Genomic DNA, 20897 nt, shown 5'->3' with positions numbered 1-20897 from the left:
CAGGAATCCAATGCTCTGTTTGTTCATTTGAGGGATAACAAGCATTGCATTGACTGGGATAATGCCTCCTCAATATTACCATGTAATTCAATTGATAGTAGGAACATCATAAAATCTAGTCTTATTAAACATACCGAAGCATTCAACATGAATTTGAGTAACGGCATGTACAAACTGGACAATTTTGTAATTAAGAAGATTTGTGATCAGGTGAGAAGGCCGGGTCACTTGACCATCTGACCTGACCACCAACCATTGTGTGCTATTTAAAGATTAGTAGGGTCATTACCTAATACCTGACCATTGTGGACCTGGTCTCACCCTCCTCTGTATATACACACCTTGATTTGTATTACTCTCTCTAGTCTGTACTCACCCCTGAAGATGTGAATTACACACTTTATAGCAAACATCACCACCTACAGTGATTTACTTGCATATATATATATATATATATATATATATATGTATATATATATATATATATATATATATATATATATATATATATATATATATATATATATATATATATATATATATATATATATATATATATATATATATATATATATATATATATATATATATATATATATATATATATATATATATATATATATATATATACACATATATATCTGGTGTGTGATGATGGTGAGCCTGGCTTGACCTGGTGTGTGATGATAATGAAACTAGGTTGACCTGGTGTGTGAAGATGGTGAACCTGGCCTGATCTGGAGTATGATGATGGTGAGCTTGGACATTTTGAGGCTGGTCTGACCTTGTGAGTGATGATGGCAGGCCTAAGCGACCTGGTGGATGATGATGGTGAGCCTGGCCTGACCTGGTGGATGATGATGGTGAGCCTGGGCTGACCTGGTGTGTGATGAAAGTGAGCCTGGGTACTGATCTTATGTGTAATGATGGTGAGTCTGTCCTGACCTGGTGAATGATGAAGGTGAGCCTGGTCTGATCTAATATGTAATGATGGTGAGCCTGGCTGGATTTGTGGTGTGTGGTGATGGCGAACCTGGCTTGACCTGGCGTGTTATGATAGTGAGCGTGGTCTGATCTGTGTGTGTGATGATGCATTTGAGCCTGGCCTGAGATGAGCCTGGCATGATCTGAGTGTGTGATGACGGTGAACCTGGTCTGATCTAATGTGTGTGTGTGATGAGCCTGGCCTGACCTGGTGGGTGATGATGGTGAGCCAGGCCTGATCTGGTGTGTGATGAAGGTAAGCCTGGTCTGATCTAATGTATAATGATGGTGAGCCTGGCCTGACCTGGTGTGTGATGAAGGTGAGCCTGGACTGATCTAATGTGTAATGATTGTGAGCCTGGCCTGACCTGGTGTTTGATGAAGGTGAGCCTGGTCTGATCTAATGTGTAATGTTGGTGAGCCTGGCCGGACTTGGTGTGTGATGAAGGTGAGCCCGGCCTGACCTGGTGGATGATGATGGTGAGCCTGGCCTGACCTGGTGGGTGATGATGGTAAGCCTGGCCTGACCTGGTGTGTGATGAAGGTGAGATTGGTCTGATCTAATGTGTAATGATGGTGATCCTGGCCTGATCTGGTGTGTGATGAAGGTCAGTCTGGTCTGGCCTGGTGTGTAATGAAGGTGAGCCTGGTCTGATCTAATGAGTAATGATGGTGAACCTGGCCTGACTGGAGTATCATGATGGTGAGCCTGGCCTGACCTGGTGGGTGATGATAGTGAGCCTGGTCTGGCTTGGTGTGTGTGAAGAATGAGCCTGGTCTGATCTAATGAGTGTGATGGTGAACCTGGCCTTGCTGGAATATGACGGTGAGCCTGGCCTGACCTTGTGTGCGATGATGGTGAGCCTCGCCTTACCTGGTGAGTGATGATGGTGAGCCTGGACTGACTTGATGTGTGATGATAGTGAACTTTGCCTGACGTGGTGTGCGACGATGGTAAGAAACGGCCTTAACTTGTGTGTGGTGATGGTGAGCCTGGTCTGACCTGGTATGGCAATGGTGAACCTAGCCTTATCTGGTGTGTGGTATTGGTGAGCGTAACCTTATCTGGTGTGTGTTGATGGTGAGTCTGGCCTTACCTGGTGTGTGGTGATGGTGAGCCTGGCCTTATCTGGTGTGTGATGGTGTTGAGCCTGGCCTGACCTGGTGTGTGATGATGGTTTGCTTGGCCATTTTGAGCCTGGTCTGACCTTGTGTGTGAAGATGGCCGAGCCTGGCCCGGACCTGGCGTGTTATGAGGTAGTGTGGTCTGTTCTGGTGTGTGATGATAGTGAGCCTGGCCTGACACAGTGTTGATGATAGTGAGCCTAGCATGATCTGGTGTGTGATGAAGGTGAACCTGGTGTGATCTAATGTGTAATGATGATGAGCCTGGCCTGACCTGGTGGGTGATGATGGTGAGCCTTGCCTGACCTGGTGTATGATGAAGGTGAGTCTGGTCTGATCTAATGTGTAATAATGGTGAGCCTGGCCTGACCTTGTGTTTGATGAAGGTGAGAATGGTCTGATCTAATGTGTAATGATGGTGAGCCTGGTCTGATCTTATGCATAATGATGGAGAGCCTGTCCTGACCTGGTGTATCATAAAGGTGAGCCTGGCCTGACCTGGTGTGTGATGAAGGTGAGCCTGGTCTGATCTAATGTGTCAATGGTGGTGAGCCTGGCCGGACTTGGTGTGTGATGATGGCGTGCCTGGCTTGACCTGGCGTGTTATGATAGTGAGCGTGATCTGATCTAGTGTGTGATGATGAGTGAGCCTGGCCTGACCTGGTGTTTGATGATAGTGAACCTGGCATGATCAGATTATTGTGATGAAGTGAAGCTGGTCTGATCTAATTTGTAATGATGGTGAGCCTGGCCTGACCTGGTGTTTGATGAATGTGAGGCTGGTCTGATCTAATGTGTAATGATGGTGAGCCTGGCCGGACTTGGTGTGTGATGATGGCGAGTCTGGCTTGACCTGGCGTGTTATGATAGTGAGCGTGGTCTTAACTAGTGTGTGATGATAGTGAGCCTGGCCTGACCTGGTGTTTGATGATAGTGAGCCTGGCATGATCGGGTGTGTGATGAAGGTGAACCTGGTCTGATCTAATGTGTAATGATGGTGAGTCTGTCCTGACCTGGTGTGTGATGAAGGTGAGCCTTGCCTGACCTGGTGTGTGATGAAGGTGAGTCTGGTCTGATCTATTGTGTAATAATGGTGAGTCTGGCCTGACCTGGTGTGTGATGAAGGTGAACCTGGTCTGACCTAATGTGTAATGATGATGAGCCTGGCCTGACCTGGTGTTTGATGATGGTGAGCCTGGCCTTACCTGGTGTGTGGTGATGGTGAGCCTGGCCTTATCTAGTGTGTGATGATGTTGAGCCTGGCGTGACCTGATGTGTGATGATGTTGAGCCTGGCCTGCCCTGGTATGTGATCATGGTGAGCTTGGCCATTTTGAGCCTGGTCTGACCTTGTGTGTGATGATGGCGAGCCTGGCTTGAACTTGTGTGTGGTGATGGTGAGTCTGGTCAGACCTGGTGTGGCAATGGTGATCCTAGCCTTATCTGGTGTGTGGTAATGGTGAGCGTAACCTTATCTGGTGTGTGATGATGGTGAGTCTGGCCCTATCTGGTGTGTGGTGATGGTGAGCCTGGCCATATCTGGTGTGTGATGATGTTGAGCCTGCCTTGAACTGGTGTGGCAATGGTGAACATAGCCTTATCTGGTGTGTGGTAATGGTGAGCGTAGCCTTATCTGGTGTGTGGTGATGGTGAGTCTGGCCTTATTTGGTGTGTGGTGATGGTGAGCATAGCCATATCTGGTGTGTGATGATGGTGAGTCTGGCCTTACCTGGTGTGTGGTGATGGTGAGCCTGGCCTTATTTGGTGTGTGATGATGTTGAGCTTGGCCTGCCCTGGTGTGTGATGATGGTGATCTTGGCCATTTTGAGCCTGGTATGACCTTGTGTGTGATGATGGTGAGCCTGGCTTGACCTGGCGTGTTATAATAGTGAGCGTGCTCTGATCTAGTGAGTGATGATAGTGAGCCTGGCTGGACTTGGTGTGTGATGATGGCGAGCCTGGCTTGACCTGGCGTGTTATGATAGTGAGCGTGGTCTGATCTAGGGTGTGATGATAGTGAACCTGGCCTGACCTGGTGTTTGATGATAGTGAGCCTGGCATGATCTGGTGTGTGATCAAGGTGAACCTGGTCTGTTCTAATGTGTAATGATGATGAGCCTGGCCTGACCTGGTGGCTGATGATGGTGAGCCTGGCCTGATCTGGTGTCTAATGAAGGTGAGCCTGGTCTGATCTAATGTGTAATGATGGTGAGCCTGGTCTGATCTTATGTGTAATGATGGTGAGCCTGTCCTGACCTGGTGTGTCATAAAGGTCAGCCTGGCCTGACCTGGTGTGTGATGAAGGTCAGCCTGGTCTGATCTAATGTGTAATGATGGTGAGCCTATCCTGACCTGGTGTTTGATGAAGGTGAGCCTGGTCTGATCTAATGTGTAATGATGGTGAGCTTGGCCGGACTTGTTGTGTGATGCAGGTGAGCCTGGCCTGACCTGGTGGCTGATGATGGTGAGCCTGGCCTGACCTGGTGGGTGATGATGGTGAGCCTGGCCTGCCCTGGTGTGTGATGAAGGTGAGACTGGTCTCATCTATGTGTAATGATGGTGATCCTGGCCTGATCTGCTTGTGCAACGAAGGTGAGCCTGGCCTCACCTTGTGTGTGGTTGATGGTGAGCCTGGTCTGACTGGCGTATGATGGTGAGCCTGGCCTGACCTGGTGGGTGATGATGGTGAGCCTGGCCTGACCTGGTGTGTGATGAAGGTGAACCTGGTCTGATCTAATGAGTAATGATGGTGATCTTGACCTGACTGGAGTATGATGATGGTGAGCCTAGCCTGAACTTGTGTGTGGTGATGGTGAGCCTGGTCTAACCTGGTGTGGTAATGGTGAGCCTAGCCTTATCTGGTGTGTGATGATGGTGAACCTAGCCCACCTGGTGAGTGATGATGGTGCGCCTGGCCTGACTAGAGTATGATGATGGTGAGCCTGGCCTGACATTGTGTGCGATGATAGTGAGCCTGGCCTTACCTGGTGAGTGATGATGGTGAGCCTGGGCTGACTTGATGTGTGATGATAGTGAACTTTGCCTGACCTGGTGTGTGATGATGGTGAGCCTGGCCTGACCCGGTGTGTGATGATATTTAGCCTGGCCTGAGCTCGTGTGTGATGATAGTAAACTTTGCCTGACCTGGAGTGTGATGATTGTGAGCCTGGCCTGATATGGTGTGTGATGATGGGTAGCCTGGCCTGACCTGGTGTGTGATTATGGTGAGCCTGGCCTGACCTGGTGTGTGGTGAGAGTATACTTGCCCTAACCTGGTGTGTGATGGTAGTGAACTTTGCCTGACTGGTGTGTAATGATAATGAACCTATCCTGACTTGGTGTGTCATGATGGTGAGCCTGGCCTGACCTGGTGTGTGATGATGGGTAGCCTTCGCCTGACGTGGTGTGTGATGATAGTAAACTTGTCCTGAACTGGTGTGTGATGATGGTGAACGTGTCCTGACCTGGTGTTTGATGATGGTGAGTCTGGCCTGACTGGTGTGTGATGACGATGTGCCTGGCATGACCTGGTGTGTGATGATGGTGAGGCAGGTCTTACCTGGTGTGTGGTGATGATGATGAGACAGGTCTTACCTTGTGTGTGATGATGTTGAGCCTAGCCTGTCCTGAGGTGTGACGATGGTGAGCCTGGCCTGACCTAATGTGTGATGATGGTATGCATGGCCTACCTGGTGTGTGGTGATGATGAGCCTGGCCTTACCTGGTGTGTGGTGATGGTGAGATTAGCCTGACCCGGTGAGTGATGATGGTGTGCCTGGCCTGACCTGGAGTGAGGTGATGATGAGCCTGGCCTTGCGTGGAGTGAGGTGATGATGAGCCTGTCCTGACCTGGTGTGTGATGATGGTGAACCTGTCCTCATCTGGTGTGTGATGATGGTGATCCTAGCCATTTTGAGCCTGGTGTGACCTTGTGTGTCATAATGGTGAGCCTGGCCTGATCTGCTGTGTGATGATGGTGAGCCTGGCCTGATCTGCTGTGCGATCATGGTGAGGCTGGCTGGACCTGGCGTGTGATGATAATGCGGCTGGTCTGATCTAATGTGTGATGATGGTGAGCCTGGACTGACCTTGTGTGTAATGATAGTGAACCTGGCCTGACCTGGTGTATGATGATGGTGAATCTCGTCTCACCTGGTGTGTGGTGATAGTGAGCATGGTCTGACCTGGTGTGTGGTGATGGTGAGCCTGGCCTGATCTGGTGTGTGATGATAAACAGCCTGACCTGACCTGGCGTGTGATGATGGTGAGCCTGGCCTGACCTGGCGTGTGTTGATAGTGAGCCTGGTGTGACCTTGTGTGTGATGATGGTGAGCCTGGGCTGACCAGGCGTGTGATGATGGTGAGCCTGGACTGACCTTGTGTATAATGATGGTGAATCTGGCCTGACCTGGTGTATGATGATGGTGAACCTGGTCTCACCTGGTGTGTGGTGATAGTGAGCATGGTCTGACTTGGTGTGTGATGATAGTGAGCCTGGTCTGATCTTGTGTGTGATGATAGTGAGCCTGGCCTGGTGTGTGATGATGGTGAACCTGGCCTGATTTGTTGCTTGGTGATTATGAGCCAGGTCTGACCTGGAGTATATTGATTGTTAACCTGGATTGACCTGGTGTGCGATGTTGGTGAGCCTGGCCTGACATGGTTTGTGATGATGGTGAGCCTGGCCTGTCCTGGAGTGTGATGATGGTGAGGCTGGCTTGACCTGATGTGGTGATGGTTAGCATAGCCTTACCTTGTGTGTGATGATGGTGAGCCTGGCCTGACCTTTTATGTGATGATGCTGAGCCTGGCCTTACCTGGTGTGCAGTGATGGTGAGCCTAGCCATTTTGAACCTGATCTGTCCTAGTGTGTGATGAGAGTGAGGCTGGCCTGACCTTGTGTGTGATGATGGTGAACGTCGCCTGAACTGGCGTGTGATAATGGTGAGCCTGGCCTGACCTAGTGTGTGATGATGGTTTGCCTGGCCTGAGTTGGAGTATAATGATGGTGAACCTGGCCTGATTTGGTGTTTGGGGATGGTGAATCTGGCCTGACCTGGTATGTGATGACAGTAAGCGAGGCCTGACCTGGTGTGATGATGGTGAGCCTGGCCTGCCTTGGAGTATAATGATGGTGAGCCTGGCCTGACCTAGTGTGTGGTGATGGTGAGCCTGGTCTGATCTGGTGTTTTATGATGGTGTGCCTGGCCTGACCTAGTGTTTGGTGATGGTAAGCAAGGCCTGACATAGTGTGTGGTGATGTTGAGCCTGGTCTGACCTTGTGTGTGATGATGGTGAGCATGGTCTGACCTTCTGTGTGATGATGGTGAACCTGGCCTGATCTGGAGTGAGGTGATGATGAGCCTGGCCTTACCTGGTGTGTGATGATGGTGAACCTGTCCTGACCTAGTGTGTTATGATGGTGATTCCTAGCAATTTTGAGCCATTTTGAGTCTGGTCTGACCCGGTGTGTGATGATAGTGAGCCTGGTGTGGCCTTGTGTGTGATGATGGTGAGCCTGGCCTGACCTGGCGTGTGATGATGGTGAGCCTGGCCTGACCTGGCGTGTGATGATAGTGAGCCTGGTGTGACCTTGTGTGTGATGATGGTGAGCCTAGCCTGATCTGATGTGTGATGATAAAGAGCCTGGCCTGACCTGGCGTGTGATGATGGTGAGCCTGGCCTGACCTGGCGTGTGTTGATGGTGAGCCTGGTGTGACCTTGTGTGTGATGATGGTGAGCCTGGCCTGATCTGGTGTGTGATGATAGTGAGCCTGGCCTGACCTGGCGTGTGATGATGGTGAGCCTGGGCTGACCTGGTGTGTGATGAAAGTGAGCCTGGACTGACCTTGTGTTTAATGATGGTGAACCTGGCCTGACCTGGTGTATGATGATGGTGAACCTGGTCTCACCTGGTGTGTGGTGATACTGAGCATGGTCTGACCTGGTGTGTGATGATAGTGAGCCTGGTCTGATCTTGTGTGTAATGATAGTGAGCCTGGCCTGGTGTGTGATGATGGTGAACCTGGCCTGACTTGTTGCTGGTGATTATGAGCCAGGTCTGACCTGGAGTATAATGATTGTTCGCCTGGACTGACCTTGTGTGCGATGTTGGTGAGCCTGGCCTGACATGGTTTGTGATGATGGTGAGCCTGGCCTGACCTGGTGTGTGATGATTGTGAGCCTGGCCTGATGTGGTGTGTGATGATGGGTAGCCTGGCCTGACCTTGTGTGTCATAATGGTGAGCCTGGCCTGATCTGCTGTGTGATGATGGTGTGCCTGGCCTGATTTGCTGTGCGATTATGGTGAGCCTGGTCGGACCTGGCGTGTGATGATAATGCGGCTGGTCTGATCTAATGTGTGATGATGGTGAGCCTGGACTGACCTTGTGTGTAATGATGGTGAACCTGGCCTGACCTGGTGTATGATGATGGTGAACCTCGTCTCACCTGGTGTGTGGTGATAGTGAGCATGGTCTGACCTGGTGTGTGGTGATATTGAGCCTAGTCTGACCTGGTGTGTGATGATGGTGAGCCAAGGCTGACATGGTGTGTGATGATAGTGAGCCTGGTTGACCTGGTCTGTGATGATAGTGAGCCTGGCCTTACCTGGAGTGTTGTGATGATGAGCCTGGACTGACCTGGTGTGTGATGATGGTGAACCTGGCCTGACCTGGTATGTAATGATGGTGAACCTGGCCTGGCCTGGTGTGTTAGGTGTGATGATGGTGAAGCTGTCCTTACTTTGTTTGTGATGATGGTGAGCGTGGCCTGACCTGGTGTGTGATGATCGTGAGCCTAGCCTGACCTGCTGTGTGATGATGGTGAGCCTGGCCTGATCTGGTGTGTGATGGTGTGATGTTGGTGAACGTGTCCTTACCTTGTGTGTGTTGATGGTAAGCGTGGACTGACCTGGTGTTTTATCATGGTGTGCCTGGCCTGACCTAGAGTATGATGATGGTGAGCCTGGCTATTTTGAGCCTGTTGAGCCTGTCCTGACCTGGAGTTTGATGATGGCGAGCCTGGCCATTTTGAACCTGGTGTGTCCTTGTGTGTGATGATGGTGAGCCTGGCCATTTTTAATCTGGTCTGACCTGGAGTATACTGATGGTGCGACTGGCCTGAGCTTCTGCGTGATGATGGTGAACCTTTCCTGACCTGTTGTGTGGTGATGGTGAGCCTGGTCTGACCTTGTGTGTGGTGATGGTGAGATTAGCCTGACCTGGAGTGAGGTGATGATGAGCCTGGCCTTACCTGGTGTGTGTGATGATGGTGAACCTGTTCCTGACCTGGTGTGATGATGAGCCTGGTTACCTGATCCTGCCTATTTTGAGCCATTTTGAGCCTGGTCTGACCCGGTGTGTGATGATGCTGAGCCTGACCTGGCGTGTGATGATGGTGAGCCTGGGCTGACCTGGCGTGTGATGAGGGTGAGCCTGGACTGACCTTGTGTGTAATGATGGTGAACCTGGCCTGACCTGGTGTATGATGATGGTGAACCTGGTCTCACCTGGTGTGTGGTGATAGTGAGCATGGTCTGACCTGGTGTGTGATGATAGTGAGCCTGGTCTGATCTTGTGTGTGATGATAGTGAGCCTGGCTTGGTGTGTGATGATGGTGAACCTGTCCTGACTTGTTGTTTGGTGATTATGAGCCAGGTGGGAGTACAATGATTGTTAACCTGGACTGACCTGGTGTGCGATGTTGGTGAGCCTGGCCTGACATGGTTTGTGAAGATGGTGAGCCTGGTCTGTCCTGGGGTGTGATGATGGTGAGCATGTCCTGACATGATGTGGTGATGGTTAGCATAGCCTGCTTGTGTGTGATGATGGTGAGCCTGGCCTGACATGGTTTGTGATGATGGTGAGCCTGGTCTGTCCTGGGGTGTGATGATGGTGAGCCTGGCCTGACATGATGTGGTGATGGTTAGCATAGCCTGACCTGGTGTGCATGATGGTGAGCCTAGCCATTTTGAACCTGTGTCCTAGTGTGTGATGAGAGTGAGGCTGGCCTGACCTTGTGTGTGATGATGGTTAACCTCTGACCTGCCCTGGCACGACCTTGTGTGTGGTTATGGTGAGCCTGGCCTGACCTGGCATGTGATGATGGTGAGCCTGGCCTGATCTGGTGTGTGATGATGGTGAGCCTGGACTGACCTTGTGTGTAATGATGGTGAACCTGGCCTGACCTGGTGTATGATGATGGTGAACCTCGTCTCACCTGGTGTGTGGTGATAGTGAGCATGGTCTGACCTGGTGTGTGGTGATATTGAGCCTAGTCTGACCTGGTGTGTGATGATGGTGAGCCAAGGCTGACATGGTGTGTGATGATAGTGAGCCTGGTTGACCTGGTCTGTGATGATAGTGAGCCTGGCCTTACCTGGAGTGTTGTGATGATGAGCCTGGACTGACCTGGTGTGTGATGATGGTGAACCTGGCCTGACCTGGTATGTAATGATGGTGAACCTGGCCTGGCCTGTGTGGGTGTGATGATGGTGAGCTGTCCTTACTTTGTTTGTGATGATGGTGAGCGTGGCCTGACCTGGTTGTGATGATGTGAGCCTGCCTGACCTGGGTGTGATGATGGTGAGCCTGGCCTGACTGGTGTGGATGGGTGATGTAGCCTGACCTGGACTGACCTGGTGCATGACCTGAGCCTGAGAGGCTGGCCTGAGTTGATGTGTGATTTTGAACCTGGTGTGTCCTGTGTGTGATATGGTGAGCCTGGCATTGGTCTGTGGTTATGATGGTGCGCTGGCCTGACCTGCGTGATGATGGTGAACCTTTCCTGACCTGTTGTGTGGTGATGGTGAGCCTGGTCTGACCTTGTGTGTGGTGATGGTGAGATTAGCCTGACCTGGAGTGAGGTGATGATGAGCCTGGCCTTACCTGGTGTGTGTTGATAATGAGCCTGGTCTGACCTTGTGTGTGATGATGGTGAGCATGGTCTGACCTTCTGTGTGATGATGGTGAACCTGGCCTGACCTGGAGTGAGGTGATGATGAGCCTGGCCTTACCTGTTGTGTGATGATGGTGAACCTGTCCTGACCTGGTGTGTGATGATGGTGATCCTAGCCATTTTGAGCCATTTTGAGCCTGGTCTGACCCGGTGTGTGATGATGCTGAGCCTGGCCTGACCTGGCGTGTGATGATGGTGAGCCTGGGCTGACCTGGCGTGTGATGATGGTGAGCCTGGACTGACCTTGTGTGTAATGATGGTGAACCTGGCCTGACCTGGTGTATGATGATGGTGAACCTGGTCTCACCTGGTGTGTGGTGATAGTGAGCATGGTCTGACCTGGTGTGTGATGATAGTGAGCCTGGTCTGATCTTGTGTGTGATGATAGTGAGCCTGGCCTGGTGTGTGATGATGCCTGGTCTGACCTGCCTGGACTGACCTGGACCTGGTGTGCGATGTGATGGCTGAGCCTGGCCTGATGTGTGCATGTCCTACATTTTGAACCTGATCTGTCCTAGTGTGTGATGAGAGTGAGGCTGGCATGATGGTTAGCCTTTTTGTGTGTGATGATGGTGAGCCTGGCGTGACCTTTTATGTGATGATGGTGAACGTCGCCTGACCTGGCGTGTGATAATGGTGAGCCTGGCCTGAACTTGTGTGTGGTTATGGTGAGCCTGGCCTGACCTAGTGTGTGATGATGGTGAGCCTGGCCTGACTTGGAGTATATTGATGGTGAACCTGGCCTGACTTGGTGTTTGGGGATGGTGAGTCTGGCCTGACCTGGTATGTGATGATAGTAAGCGAGGCCTGACCTGGTGTGTGATGATGGTGAGCCTGGCCTGCCTTGGAGTATAATTATGGTGAGCCTGGCCTGACCTAGTGTGTGGTGATGGTGAGCCTGGCCTGACCTAGTGTGTGGTGATGGTGAGCCTGGCCTGATCTGGTGTGTCATGATGGTGAGCCTGGCCTGACCTGGTGTTTGGTGATGGTAAGCTAGGCCTGACCTAGTGTGTGGTGATGTTGAGCCTGGTCTCACCTTGTGTGTGATGATGGTTAGCATGGTCTGACCTTCTGTGTGATGATGGTGAACCTGGCCTGACCTGGAGTGAGGTGATGATGAGCCTGGCATTACCTGGTGTGTGATGATGATGATCCTAGCCATTTTGAGCCTGGTCTGACCCAGTGTGTGATGATACGAGCCTGGCCTGAGCCCTTGCGTGTGATGATAGAGAGCCTGGTGACTTGTGTGTTATGATGTGGTGAGCCTGGCCTGTCCTGGCGTGTGATGATGGTGAGCCTGGCCTGACCTGGCGTGTGATGATAGAGAGCCCAGGACCTTGTGTGTGATGGATGGCGAGCCTGGCCTGATCTGATGTAAGATGATAAAGAGCCTGGCCTGACCTGGCGTGTGATGATGGTGAGCCTGGCCTGACCTGGCATGTGTGTTGATAGTGAGCCTGGTGTGACATTGTGTGTGATGATGGTGAGCCTGGCCTGATCTGGTGTGTGATGATGCTGAGCCTGGCCTGACCTTGCGTGTGATGATGATGAGCCTGGGCTGACCTGGCGTGTGATGATGGTGAGCCTGGACTGACCTTGTGTTTAATGATGGTGAACCTGGCCTGACCTGGTGTATGATGATGGTGAACCTGGTCTCACCTGGTGTGTGGTGATACTGAGCATGGTCTGACCTGGTGTGTGATGATAGTGAGCCTGGTCTGATCTTGTGTGTAATGATAGTGAGCCTGGCCTGGTGTGTGATGATGGTGAACCTGGCCTGACTTGTTGCTGGTGATTATGAGCCAGGTCTGACCTGGAGTATAATGATTGTTCGCCTGGACTGACCTTGTGTGCGATGTTGGTGAGCCTGGCCTGACATGGTTTGTGATGATGGTGAGCCTGGCCTGACCTGGTGTGTGATGATTGTGAGCCTGGCCTGATGTGGTGTGTGATGATGGGTAGCCTGGCCTGACCTGGTGTGTGATTATTGTGAGCCTGGCCTGACCTGGTGTGTGGTGAGAGTATACTTGCCCTAACCTGGTGTGTGATGGTAGTGAACTTTGCCTGACTGGTGTGTAATGATAATGAACCTTTCCTGACTTGGTGTGTCATGATGGTGAGCCTGGCCTGACCTGGTGTGTGATGATGGGTAGCCTGGCCTGACCTGGTGTGTGATGATAGTAAACTTGTCCTGACCTGGTGTGTGATGATGGTGAGCCTGGCCTGACCTGATGTGGTGATGGTTAGCTTAGCCTTACCTTGTGTGTGATGATGGTGAGCCTGGCCTGACCTTTTATGTGATAATGCTGAGAAGGCCTGACCTGGTGTGCAGTGATGGTGAGCCTAGCCATTTTGAACCTGATCTGTCCTAGTGTGATGATAGTGGAGGCCATTCAGAATCCTTTTTGTGTGATGATGGGGAACGCCGCCTGACCTGGCGTGGTGATAATGGTGAGCCTGGCCTGACCTTTGTGTGTGGTTATGGTGAGCCTGGCCTGACCTAAGGTGGGGTGATGATGGTGAGCCTGGCCTGACTTGGAGTATAATGATGGTGGAACCTGGCCTGACCTGGTGTTTGGGGATGGTGAGTCTGGCCTGGACCTGGTATGTGATGATAGTGGCGAGGCCTGACCTGGTGTGTGATGATGGTGAGCCTGGCCTGCCTTGGAGTATATAATGATGGTGAGCTCCAGCCTGACCTAATGTATGGTAGAGATGGTGAGCCTGGACTGATGTGGTGTGTTATGATGGTGCCTTGGCCTGACCTGGTGTTTGGTGATGGTAAGCGAGGCCTGACCTAGTGTGTAGGATAAGTTGAGCCTGGTCTGACCTTGTGTGTGATGAAGGTGAGCATGGTCTGACCTGTGTGATGATGGTGAACCTGGCCTGACCTTGAGTGAGGTAATGATGAGCCTGGCCTTACCTGGTGTGTGATGATGGTGATCCTAGCCATTTTGAGCCTGGTCTGACCCGGTGTGTGATGATAATGAGCCTGGCCTGACCTTGCGTGTGTGATGATAGAGAGCCTGGTGACCTTGTGTGTTATGATGGTGAGCCTGGCCCTTGTCCTGGCGTGTGATGATGGTGAGCCTGGCCTGGACCTGGCGTGATGATAGAGAGCCTGGTGTGACCTTTGTGTGTGATGATGGTGAGCCTGGCCTGATCTGATGTAAGATGATAAAGAGCCTGGCCTGGGACCTGGCGTGTGATGATGGTGTGAGCCTGGCCTGACTCAGCATGTGCTGATAGTGAGCCTCAGGACATTGTGTGTGATGATGGTGAGCCTGGCCTGATCTGGTGTGTGATGATGGTGAGCCTGGCCTGATCTGGTGTGTGATGATGATGAGCCTGGGCTGACCTGGCGTGTGATGATGGTGAGCCTGGACTGACCTTGTGTTTAATGATGGTGAACCTGGCGTGACCTGGTGTATGATGATGGTGAACCTGGTCTCACCTGGTGTGTGGTGATAGTGAGCATGGTCTGACCTGGTGTGTGATGATAGTGAGCCTGGTCTGATCTTGTGTGTAATGATAGTGAGCCTGGCCTGGTGTGTGATGATGGTGAACCTGGCCTGACTTGTTGCTTGGTGATTATGAGCCAGGTCTGACCTGGAGTATAATGATTGTTCGCCTGGACTGACCTTGTGTGCGATGTTGGTGAGCCTGGCCTGACATGGTTTGTGATGATGGTGAGCCTGGCCTGACCTGGTGTGTGATGATTGTGAGCCTGGCCTGATGTGGTGTGTGATGATGGGTAGCCTGGCCTGACCTGGTGTGTGATTATTGTGAGCCTGGCCTGACCTGGTGTGTGGTGAGAGTATACTTGCCCTAACCTGGTGTGTGATGGTAGTGAACTTTGCCTGACTGGTGTGTAATGATAATGAACCTTTCCTGACTTGGTGTGTCATGATGGTGAGCCTGGCCTGACCTGGTGTGTGATGATGGGTAGCCTGGCCTGACCTGGTGTGTGATGATAGTAAACTTGTCCTGACCTGGTGTGTGATGATGGTGAACGTGGCCTGACCTGGTGTTTGATGATGGTGAGTCTGGCCTGACTGGTGTGTGATGATGATGTGCCTAGCATGACCTGGTGTGTGATGATGGTGAGCCAGGTCTTACCTGGTGTGTGATGATGATGATGAGCCAGGTCTTACCTTGTGTGTGATGATGTTGAGCCTAGCCTGTCTGATGTGTGTGATGATGGTGAGCCTGGCTGGAAGGCCTGATGTGTGTGTCACGTGGCCTACCTGGTGTGTGGTGATGATAGGCCTGGCCTTACCTGGTGTGTGGTGATGGTGAGATTAGCCTGACCCAGTGAGTGATGATGGTGAGCCTGGCCTACCTGACATGGAGTGAGGTGATGATGAGCCTGTCCTGACCTGGTGTGTGATGATGGTGAACCTGTCCTAATCTAATGTGTGATGATGGTGATCCTAGCCATTTTGAGCCTGGTGTGACCTTGTGTGTCATAATGGTGAGCCTGGCCTGATCTGCTGTGTGATGATGGTGTGCCTGGCCTGATTTGCTGTGCGATTATGGTGAGCCTGGTCGGACCTGGCGTGTGATGATAATGCGGCTGGTCTGATCTAATGTGTGATGATGGTGAGCCTGGACTGACCTTGTGTGTAATGATGGTGAACCTGGCCTGACCTGGTGTATGATGATGGTGAACCTCGTCTCACCTGGTGTGTGGTGATAGTGAGCATGGTCTGACCTGGTGTGTGGTGATATTGAGCCTAGTCTGACCTGGTGTGTGATGATGGTGAGCCAAGGCTGACATGGTGTGTGATGATAGTGAGCCTGGTTGACCTGGTCTGTGATGATAGTGAGCCTGGCCTTACCTGGAGTGTTGTGATGATGAGCCTGGACTGACCTGGTGTGTGATGATGGTGAACCTGGCCTGACCTGGTATGTAATGATGGTGAACCTGGCCTGGCCTGGTGTGTTAGGTGTGATGATGGTGAAGCTGTCCTTACTTTGTTTGTGATGATGGTGAGCGTGGCCTGACCTGGTGTGTGATGATCGTGAGCCTAGCCTGACCTGCTGTGTGATGATGGTGAGCCTGGCCTGATCTGGTGTGTGATGGTGTGATGTTGGTGAACGTGTCCTTACCTTGTGTGTGTTGATGGTAAGCGTGGACTGACCTGGTGTTTTATCATGGTGTGCCTGGCCTGACCTAGAGTATGATGATGGTGAGCCTGGCTATTTTGAGCCTGTTGAGCCTGTCCTGACCTGGAGTTTGATGATGGCGAGCCTGGCCATTTTGAACCTGGTGTGTCCTTGTGTGTGATGATGGTGAGCCTGGCCATTTTTAATCTGGTCTGACCTGGAGTATACTGATGGTGCGACTGGCCTGAGCTTCTGCGTGATGATGGTGAACCTTTCCTGACCTGTTGTGTGTGGTGATGGTGAGCCTGGTCTGACCTTGTGTGTGGTGATGGTGAAGTTGGCCTGACCTGGGTGAGGTGATGATGAGCCTGGCCTTACCTGGTGTGTGTTGATAGTGAGCCTGGTCTGACCTTGTGTGATGATGGTGAGCAGGTCTGACCTTCCTGTGTGATGATGGTAGACCTGGCTGACCTGGGTGAAGTGATGATGAGCCTGGCCTTACCTGTGTGTGATGATGTGAACCTGTCACAGCCTGGATTTGTGATGATGGTGATCCTAGCCATTTTGAGCCATTTTGAGCCTGGTCTGACCCGGTGTGTGATGATGCTGAGCCTGGCCTGACCTGGCGTGTGATGATGGTGAGCCTGGGCTGACCTGGCGTGTGATGATGGTGAGCCCGGACTGACCTTGTGTGTAATGATGGTGAACCTGGCCTGACCTGGTGTATGTTGATGGTGAACCTGGTCTCACCTGGTGTGTGGTGATAGTGAGCATGGTCTGACCTGGTGTGTGATGATAGTGAGCCTGGTTTGATCTTGTGTGTAATGATAGTGAGCCTGGCCTGGTGCGTGATGATGCTGAGCCTGGCCTGACCTGGTGTGCAGTGATGGTGAGCCTAGCCATTTTGAACCTGATCTGTCCTAGTGTGTGATGAGAGTGAGGCTGGCATGACCTTGTGTGTGATGATGGTGATCCTGGCCCGATCTTGTGTGTGGTTATGGTGAGCCTGGCCTGATTTGCTGTGCGATTATGGTGAGCCTGGTCGGACCTGGCGTGTGATGATAATGCGGCTGGTCTGATCTAATGTGTGATGATGGTGAGCCTGGACTGACCTTGTGTGTAATGATGAGTGAACCTGGCCTGACTGGTGTATGTGGTAGGTGAACCTCGTCTCACCTGGTGTGTAGTGATAGTGAGCATGGTGACCTGGTGTGTGGTGATGTGGCCTAGTCTGACCTGGTGTGTGATGATGGTGAGCCAAGGCTGACATGGTGTGTGATGATAGTGAGCCTGGTTGACCTGGTCTGTGATGATAGTGAGCCTGGCCTTACCTGGAGTGTTGTGATGATGAGCCTGGACTTCCCTGGTGTGTGATGATGGTGAACCTGGCCTGACCTGGTGTGTAATGATGGTGAACCTGGCCTGGCCTGGTGTGTTAGGTGTGATGATGGTGAAGCTGTCCTTACTTTGTTTGTGATGATGGTGAGCGTGGCCTGACCTGGTGTGTGATGATCGTGAGCCTAGCCTGACCTGGTGTGTGATGATGGTGAGCCTGGCCTGATCTGGTGTGTGATGGTGTGATGTTGGTGAACGTGTCCTTACCTTGTGTGTGTTGATGGTAAGCGTGGACTGACCTGGTGTTTTATCATGGTGTGCCTGGCCTGACCTAGAGTATGATGATGGTGAGCCTGGCTATTTTGAGCCTGTTGAGCCTGTCCTGACCTGGAGTTTGATGATGGCGAGCCTGGCCATTTTGAACCTGGTGTGTCCTTGTGTGTGATGATGGTGAGCCTGGCCATTTTTAATCTGGTCTGACCTGGAGTATACTGATGGTGCGACTGGCCTGAGCTTCTGCGTGATGATGGTGAACCTTTCCTGACCTGTTGTGTGGTGATGGTGAGCCTGGTCTGACCTTGTGTGTGGTGATGGTGAGATTAGCCTGACCTGGAGTGAGGTGATGATGAGCCTGGCCTTACCTGGTGTGTGTTGATAGTGAGCCTGGTCTGACCTTGTGTGTGATGATGGTGAGCATGGTCTGACCTTCTGTGTGATGATGGTTAACCTGGCCTGACCTGGAGTGAGGTGATGATGAGCCTGGCCTTACCTGTTGTGTGATGATGGTGAACCTGTCCTGACCTGGTGTGTGATGATGGTGATCCTAGCCATTTTGAGCCATTTTGAGCCTGGTCTGACCCGGTGTGTGATGATGCTGAGCCTGGCCTGACCTGGCGTGTGATGATGGTGAGCCTGGGCTGACCTGGCGTGTGATGATGGTGAGCCCGGACTGACCTTGTGTGTAATGATGGTGAACCTGGCCTGACCTGGTGTATGTTGATGGTGAACCTGGTCTCACCTGGTGTGTGGTGATAGTGAGCATGGTCTGACCTGGTGTGTGATGATAGTGAGCCTGGTTTGATCTTGTGTGTAATGATAGTGAGCCTGGCCTGGTGCGTGATGATGCTGAGCCTGGCCTGACCTGGTGTGCAGTGATGGTGAGCCTAGCCATTTTGAACCTGATCTGTCCTAGTGTGTGATGAGAGTGAGGCTGGCATGACCTTGTGTGTGATGATGGTGATCCTGGCCCGATCTTGTGTGTGGTTATGGTGAGCCTGGCCTGACGTAGTGTGTGATGATGGTGAGCCTGGCCTGACTTGGAGTATAATGATGGTGAACCTGGCCTGACCTGGTGTTTGGGGATGGTGAGTCTGGCCTGACCTGGTATGTGATGATAGTAAGCGAGGCCTGACCTAGTGTGTGATGATGGTGAGCCTGGCCTGCCTTGGAGTATAATGATGGTGAGCCTGGCCTGACCTAGTGGTGTGTGATGATGGTGAGCCTGGTCTGACCTAGTGTGTGGTGATGGTGAGCCTGGCCTGATCTGGTGTGTCATGATGGTGTGCCTGGCCTGACCTGGTGTTTGGTGATGGTAAGCGAGGCCTGACCTAGTGTGTGGTGATGTTGAGCCTGGTCTGACCTTGTGTGTGATGATGGTGAGCATGGTCTGACCTTCTGTGTGATGATGGTGAACCTGGCCTGACCTGGAGTGAGGTGATGATGAGCCTTGCATTACCTGGTGTGTGATGATGGTGAACCTGTCCTGACCTGGTGCGTGATGATGGTGATCCTAGCCATTTTGAGCCATTTTGAGCCTGGTCTGACCCGGTGTGTGATGATAATGAGCCTAGCCTGACCTGGCGTGTGATGATAGTGAGCCTGGCCATTTTGAACCTGGTGTGACCTTGTGTGTGATGATGGTGAGCCTGGTTATTTTGAGCCTGTTGAGCCTGGCCTGACCTGGAGTTTGATGATGGCGAGCCTGGCCATTTTGAGCCTGGTCTGACCCGGTGTGTGATGATAATGAGCCTGGCCTGACCTGGCGTGTGATGATAGTGAGCCTGGCCATTTTGAACCTGGTGTGACCTTGTGTGTGATGATGGTGATTCTGGCCATTTTTATTCTGGTCTGACCTGGAGTATACTGATGGTGCGATTGGCCTGAGCTTCTGCGTGATGATGGTGAACCTTTCCTGACCTGTTGTGTGGTGATGGTGAGCCTGGTCTGACCTGGTGTGTGGTGATGGTGAGCCTGGTCTGACCTTGAGCGTGGTGATGGTGAGATTAACCTGACCTGGAGTGAGGTGATGATGAGCCTGGCCTTACCTGGTGTGTGTTGATAGTGAGCCTGGTCTGATGTTGTATGTGATGATGGTGAGCATGGTCTGACCTTCTGTGTGATGATGGTGAACCTGGCCTGACCTGGAGTGAGGTGATGATGAGCCTGGCCTTACCTGGTGTGTGATGATGGTGAACCTGTCCTGACCTGGTGTGTTATGATGGTGATCCTAGCCATTTTGAGCCATTTTGAGTTTGGACTGACCCGGTGTGTGATGATAGTGAGCCTGGTGTGGCCTTGTGTGTGATGATGGTGAGCCTGGCCTGACCTGGCGTGTGATGATGGTGAGCCTGGCCTGACCTGGCGGTGATGATAGTGAGCCTGGTGTGACCTTGTGTGTGTGATGATGGTGAGCCTAGCCTGATTCCGATGTGTGATGACAAAAGAGCCTGGCCTGACCTGGCGTGTGATGATGGTGAGCCTGGCCTGACCTGGCGGTGTTGATGGTGATTCAGCACCTTGTGTGTGATGATGGTGAGCCTGGCTCTCGATCTGGTGATGATACTTTTAGCCTGGCCTGACCTGGCGTGTGATGATGGTGAGCCTGGCTGACCTGGCGGTGATGATGGTGAGCCTGGACTGACTTTGTGTGTACGATGGTGAACCTGGCCTGACCTGGTGTATGATGATGGTGAACCTGGTTTCACCTGGTGTGTGGTGAGTGTGGAGCATGGTCTGACCTGGTGTGTGATGATAGTGAGCCTGGTCTGATCTTGTGTGTGATGATAGTGAGCCTGGCCTGGTGTGATGATGGTGAACCTGGCCTGACTTGTTGCTTGGTGATTATGAGCCAGGTCTGACCTGGAGTATAATGATTGTTAGCCTGGACTGACCTGGTGTGCGATGTTGGCGAGCCTGGCCTGACATGGTTTGTGATGATGGTGAGCCTGACCTGTCCTGGGTGTGATGATGGTGAGCCTGGCCTGACCTTGTGTGTGATGATGGTGAGCCTGGCCTGACCTTTTATGTGATGATGCTGAGCCTGGCCTGACCTGGTGTGCAGTGATGGTGAGCCTTGCCATTTTGAACCTGATCTGTCCTAGTGTGTGA

The 20897-nt window shown here is 51.9% G+C and overlaps 1 protein-coding gene across 1 annotated transcript in view; it reads right to left on the bottom strand.

Moving 5' to 3' along the window:
- The window catches only part of LOC121868981 (organic cation transporter protein-like), a 286571-nt gene that overhangs the window by 91155 nt on the left and 174519 nt on the right, over window positions 1-20897 (bottom strand). The gene's annotated exons all lie outside the window — the stretch shown is intronic.

Source organism: Homarus americanus, unplaced genomic scaffold, assembly GCF_018991925.1.
Source record: "Homarus americanus isolate GMGI-L3 unplaced genomic scaffold, GMGI_Hamer_2.0 scaffold24694, whole genome shotgun sequence".
Lineage (NCBI taxonomy): Eukaryota > Metazoa > Arthropoda > Malacostraca > Decapoda > Nephropidae > Homarus > Homarus americanus.
Note: the sequence above shows the minus strand (reverse complement) of the source record. Positions and strands in the feature narration are given on the sequence as shown.